Raw genomic sequence first — 6,951 nt, 5'->3', positions numbered from 1 at the left:
ACATTTTCCCCTTTAAAGGGTATGTGAAAATTAACAAAATCAATATGTGTTTTAGATAGTTTTTAGCATATGTCATTTTCTCTCTACCTTGTTGGCATCTTCTGAACATTCACTAATTTGTTCATTTTTCTCAATCTCTTTGTATGAATAACCATATGTTTTTAGACAAATTAAACTTTAATAATGGATAGTAATAATTCTAGTCTTCAAAATATTCAGAATAGTGGAATTGCTTTATCAAAGATAAGTAAATACCATTTTAGAAAACAGAAAAATGAACAACGGCTTTTTAAAAAAAAATTTACTGATAATTCTTGTGCACTTCATTACCCACTGATCTCAGGCTTCTTCCCTTTACCATTTACCCTTGCCCATGAGAAAATTCCCAGAATATCTTGAATATCTGTTTTAGACATTTTGTAGATTCTGATGTATTGTATTTGGAACTTTAAAAACGGCAAGTTAATCTTACAAAAATTAATATTATTAAATAAAATATAAAATTAAAGTGAGAATAAAAGGATGTTTTACTTATGGCTCTTATCTCCCATGGGTCAAAAATTTACCCACAAGCTTTAACTTCTCTGCTTCTCTGGGTATCGCTTACACCATGAGCACTCAACTGTTTCTACATAATCTCACACTGCTGCAGTAAGAAACTTGCCTCAGGGAGGAGGCTGGAAGCACTCATCAGAAGCATGAAGCAAGACCCTGTTAGGGTGTATTCAGGAAATGTTGGTAACTTTCATGGCAGATAGGTAGAGCTTACACAGAGATAGTTTCCTCAGAGACACCTGGAGGGAAACAAATCTTAAGTTCTGGAGATTAGTGACACGAATGTGCTCTCAGGTGGGACATGTCTCTCATACTTTGGCCCAGGAAGAGAAAGGGAAATGATCCCTCTAAGATGCTCAATAGACATTATGTTTTAAAGACACTGAAGTCTGGAAAAGGTCATCAATTGCTAGAAAGTAATTGATGACACAGACAGGACTGGGTAAGAGGGCATTTGACTTTTAAACTAACATTATTTTGTTTACTGCATAATTGTCTTATTCACGTCTAAGATATTTACATTAATTTTTATAACATCTTTTTGAGTTAAGAAGGAACCAGCATCATGCTTCTAGTTCTGGAGATGATTAGTCTAGGTTAAATTGAACTGTTTTGTTCTCAAGAATAAAAATGACAAAGAGAAACCTGCCTAGAAGCAAGAATTAACCAGTTCATAATATTGTGATTGCTTATTTGAAAATAATATTTGTATGAGTGATGACATATTGGATTATTGATTGTGAAGCCACTCATATTGTTCAGAATTTTACTCTGGAAAGAATAATTCTATAGATAAATGCTAAAATCTATTTGCTTCATAATATCAGAATCCAATTTTGAGAGGAGTCCATGAACAACTGTATAAGCAATACAATACTGTTGACCAATATGATGCAAAGTCCGAATGCATGAAAAATGTCTTGTTTTTTATAAAAATAATCAAAACCTATATTGTGCTGGTATTTCTCTGATAATGGACTCAGCTCCAAGAAACAATCAAGATAATACAATAAATTGGCAACAATATGACATGTAAAGATAAAATATTTCCAAGGAATTTAGATTAAATTGTTAAATACAATATACTTCTTTTGGCCTACAATATAGTTTCACAGTCTTTAGTGTGCCATACAACAAATTGAATAATTCATGCTTATAGTCTTAACTGAACAAAAGAAATTTTTATTCCATTTGCAAACGGAAACATCCTCCAATTTTTTAGTTATATTCAATGAAGTTACAGTTTAATCTAAAAACTAACCAGAAATAGCAATTTTTAAAAGTGAGAAGCTTAAACTAATAATAAGAATTATTAGACTAATAATTATTAGACTAATTAAAAAATTTGTATAAAATTATTAGACTAATAATATAATATATAATATATAAAATATACTATATATATTATATATTATATAAAATATAATTATATTATATTATATATAATATATAATATATATATTATATATTATATATATAATATAATAATATAATATAATATATTATATAATATAATAATATAATATATAATATAACATAATATATAATTAATATAATATATAATATAATATATATATTAATATTATATATATAATATAATATAACATAATATATATTAATATTATATATAATATAATATGTAATATAATATATAAAATATAATAATATAATATATAATATAATATATATTATATATTATATAATATATAATATAATAATATAATATATAATATAATATATTATATATTATATATACAATATAATATATAATATAATATATATTATATATTATATATTATATAAAATTATTAGACTATAATAAAAATTATTAGACTAATAATAGAAATTAGCATTATAAGGAACAGAATAAAGTTAATAATCCTATTTTGAGATTACTATTAACTATTAAAAATATAGAAATGGATATTCAACTCAAGGTCAGAAACTTTTTTTCTACACTGGCTATGGGAGTTTGGACATGTTAATTCATGTTCTAAATTCAATTTTCTCAGGCCATAATGAAAATTACACACTTCATTATCTCATAGGGTTGTAGTAGTCCGGTAAAAATAACACATCTGAAATCATTTTACATATTTTGAAGCATATAACTACATAAGGCAATTTTTTATGGTGACAGTGATGGTGGTGGTTATGATTAATTTATATTAGATAGTAAATATCCTTTTAAAATAAAATGTTGACACATGTCCAAATAAAGTGATAATTCCATCTTAACTAGCTCATTTTTGCAGAAATGATGCCATATTGCAGTATGATTACAGAAGGATGAAAGAAATTAAATATTTTAAAATTAAACTCTTATACATTGATCATGTTGATAGTATATTATTTCAATTTAAACTCTTGTATAATGATTGTGGTGATGATCATAATTATGATGATGAGGAGGAAGGAGAGAAGAAAAAAATAGGTTTCCAGTAAAAAGTACAGAAAATTATATGGGAGAAATTTGTCTTTTTGATAGTTACCAGTGTTAACATAAATGGAACAAAATAAGAAAATTTATTCATTTAGAACACAAAACAAATCAAAATCTATTTAGCATCTATAGAATATGAGTGAATCATATTGGATATTAACAAAAATAAACAAGTATGTATCATAATTTCAGCTAATTGTCAGATAACTCCTTCATAACTCTAAATAAAAACATTCACTTACTCTCCTTTTCCCATATCTCATTTTTCTCCTGTTTTCTCTGGGAACGCTCTTTCTGATACCAGCAATTTGTAACTATAAAAATAATAACCTGGAGGTGAAAAGTGTCTATGCAATTGTGCATAATGTACAGTTTCATCAAATTTTATCTGTACTTTAAATTCAGAACAAGAAAAACACAAATAAAGTTATCATAACACACACACATATATAGACAGAGATTTGCTTATAGCAGTGGAGGAAGTTAACTACTGCAGGGGTGCATGTTTACTTGAGAAGCAGTCCAAATATTTGTTTTTAATACAAACACCTCGGAGTAAGAATTGGTCTTATGAATAGTATAAAACCTATCTCATCCTATAATTCAATAAAATCAGGATTCATCTAATTATGATATGTAACAGCATATTTTAGGTAATTGGGAAGTTTTCTCTTTAGTGGGCTAAAGTAATACCACTGCATTACACAAATGATATCTTCAATACAATGCAATATATTAATAGTAATGATGCAATATGTGTACATGTGTTTACACCTGCAATTAGTTCTGTAAATATTTTCTCAGATAAAAGTAGTTGAGCAAAATGACAGCTACCCCACTCCTATACCCCCACAACAATAATTTCATAGCCATCCATGGAAAAATGCACCTGTGGAAGCCTTGGGATTTAGGTAGGGATTTGTATAACTCCCTTAGAGCTGAAGCATGATGAAGTTCATTGAAAGAGGGTACTCTTCCACCAAGACTCACTGGCTATGGTCACAGCTCCAGATGCAGAAATGGCCCTGTCTCTCCATGGGCTTAACTGCAGCTCTATTTGGCCTTGGTGCTGTTACCAAAACCATCTGCCAAGGGGCATGGGAAGAGTTACATATACAAGTGCATTGGGAGGCAGCCTTGTTAATGTTAGACTAGACTCTAGACTCTGAAATGATCTTATAAGTTAGTTCCAGCTTCTCTTAGTTGTGGTTCAAGACCAGTTTTGCTTGCATAAGAACCCAGAAGGAGATTCTGAGTACTCGGGGCAGGCTTTCTGAATTTGGTCCCACAGTAGATCCCAAAATAACCTTGAATCTTGGCCCCAGGCCTGCTCTAGAAACTATGAGCATTTTTGCCCACTCAGGAACCTACTGTGAGCTACTCTTATCTGCATCCCAACAGGCAGGACAGCCATACTAAGTGACACACCAGAGTCTAAAACAGCCCTAAAAAGCAGCTCTAACTTTCTAGGCTGTGGATTGAGAACAGTACTTCCAAAACAAGGATCTGGAAAGGGACCCTGTAGCCTGACCTGCTGACCTTGATTCTACTGTACATCTTAAAATGGCCCTGTAATTCCTCTTTAGCCCCTTTCAACCAGGGTTTGAGAGCAGACCTCCCATCACTGAGACTCACGAGAAGACATGCCCGTCTGTGACCTCAGAGACAGACCTGAAGACCTGAATTTTGGCTGTAAATCCTGAAATAACTCCAAGATTTAGTTCTATTCACTTTCTGTTACTTGAACCAGGGGGGCAGAGGTTGCAATGAGCCGACATGACACCACTGCACTCCAGCCTGAGAGACAGAGCAAGACTCCTTCTCAAAAAAAAAAAAAAAAAAAAAAAAAAAAAAAAAAAAAAAAATTCAAAACATTAGGCTGTGAGGTCAAAGTGATATTTCATTATGTTTAAGATATATATTTCTTTTGTTATTGTATGATCAGAATCATTTGTAACATAATTTGCATTGCTTCTTTTGTGGTCCGTTGTTCATTTTTTATTCTTTAGTGATATCTCAATTCTATGCTATTTTCACAACGATTTTTGAAACATACTAAATATAATTTATTTTCTATACTATGACTTAAAAATATATGTAATCTTGTTCATGTCCTTCGCCACTTTATGATGGGTTTTTTTTTTCTTCTTATAAATTTGTTTTAGTTCTTTGTAGATTCTGGATATTAGCCTTTTGTCAGATGGGTAGTTTGCAAAAATTTTTTCCCATTCTATTGGTTGCCAGTTCACTCTAATGACTGTTTCTTTTGCTGTGCAGAAGCTCTGGAGTTTAATTAGATCCCATTTGTCTAATTTAGCTCTTGTTGACATTACTTTTGGTGGTCTAGTCATGAATTTCATCAAAACAGCATGGTATAGGTACCAAAACAGAGATATAGACCAATGGAACAGAACAGAGGCCTCAGAGGAAATACAACGTATCTACAACCATTTGATCTTCAACAAATCTGACAAAAACAAGCAATGCGGAAAGGACTCCCTGTTTAATAAATGGTGTTGGGAAAACTGGCTAGCCATGTGCAGAAAGCAGAAACAGGACCCCTTCCTGACACCTTACACCAAAATTAACTCCAGATGGAGTAAAGACTTAAACAGACCTACCACCATGAAAACCCGAGAAGAAAATCTAGGCAAAACCATTCAGGACATAGGCGTAGGCAAGGACTTCATGACCAAAACGCCAAAAGCAATGGCAACAAAAGCCAAAATAGACAAATGGGACCTAATCAAACTCCACAGCTTCTGCACGGCAAAAGAAACAGTCAGTAGAGTGAATTGGCAACCAACAGAATGGGAAAAAATTTTTGCAGTGTACCCATCTGACAAGGGGCTGATATCCAGAATTTACAAAGAACTAAAACAGATCTACAAGAAAAAAACAAACAAGTCCATTCAAAAATGGGCAAAGGATATGAACAGACACTCTACAAAAGAAGACACACAGGAGGCCAACAAACATATGAAAAAATGCTCATCATCACTGGTCATCAGAGAAATGCAAATCAAAACCACATTGAGATACCATCTCAAACCAGTTAGAATGGTGATCATTAAAAAATCTGGAGACAACAGATGCTGGAGAGGATGTGGAGAAATCGGAACACTTTCACACTGTTGGTGGGAGTGTAAATTAGTTCAACCATTGTGGAAGACAGTGTGGCAATGTCTCAATGACCTAAAAATAGAAATCCCATTTGACCCAGCAATCCCATTACTGGGTATATATCCAAAGGATTATAAATCATTCTACTATAAGGACACATGCACAGGAATGTTCATTGCAGTACTGTTTACAATAGCAAAGACCTGGAACCAACCCAAATGCCCATCGATGATAGACTGGATAGGGAAAATGTGGTACATATACACCATGGAATATCATGCAGCCATCAAAAACGATGAGTTCGTGTCCTTTGTAGGGACATGGATGAACCTGGAAACCATCATTCTCAGCAAACTGACACAAGAGCAGAAAATCAAACACCACATGTTCTCACTCATAGGCGGGTGTTGAACAATGAGAACACATGGACACAGGGAGGGGAGCACTACACACTGGGGTCCGTTGGGGGGAAATGGTGAAGGGACGGAGGGGTGGGGAGGTGGGGAGAGATAGCATGGGGAGAAATGACAGATACAGGTTAGGGGAAGGAAGGCAGTAAACCACACTGCCATGTGTGTACCTAGGCAACAATCTTGCATGTCCTTCACATGTACCCCAAAACCTAAAATGCAATAAAAAAAATAAAAAATAAAAATTAATAAAATAATAAAAAAGAATTTCTTTCCTATGCCTAAGTATTGAATGCTATTGCCTAGGTTTTCTTCTAGGGTTTTCTATGGTGTTAGGTCTTATGTTTAAATATTAAATCCATCTGGAGTCAATTTTTATATAAGAAAGGGATCCAGTTTCAGCTTTCTGCACATGGCTAG

This window comes from Saimiri boliviensis, chromosome 3, assembly GCF_048565385.1.
Source record: "Saimiri boliviensis isolate mSaiBol1 chromosome 3, mSaiBol1.pri, whole genome shotgun sequence".
NCBI classification, from domain to species: Eukaryota; Metazoa; Chordata; class Mammalia; order Primates; family Cebidae; genus Saimiri; species Saimiri boliviensis.
This window is presented reverse-complemented; position numbering follows the sequence as displayed.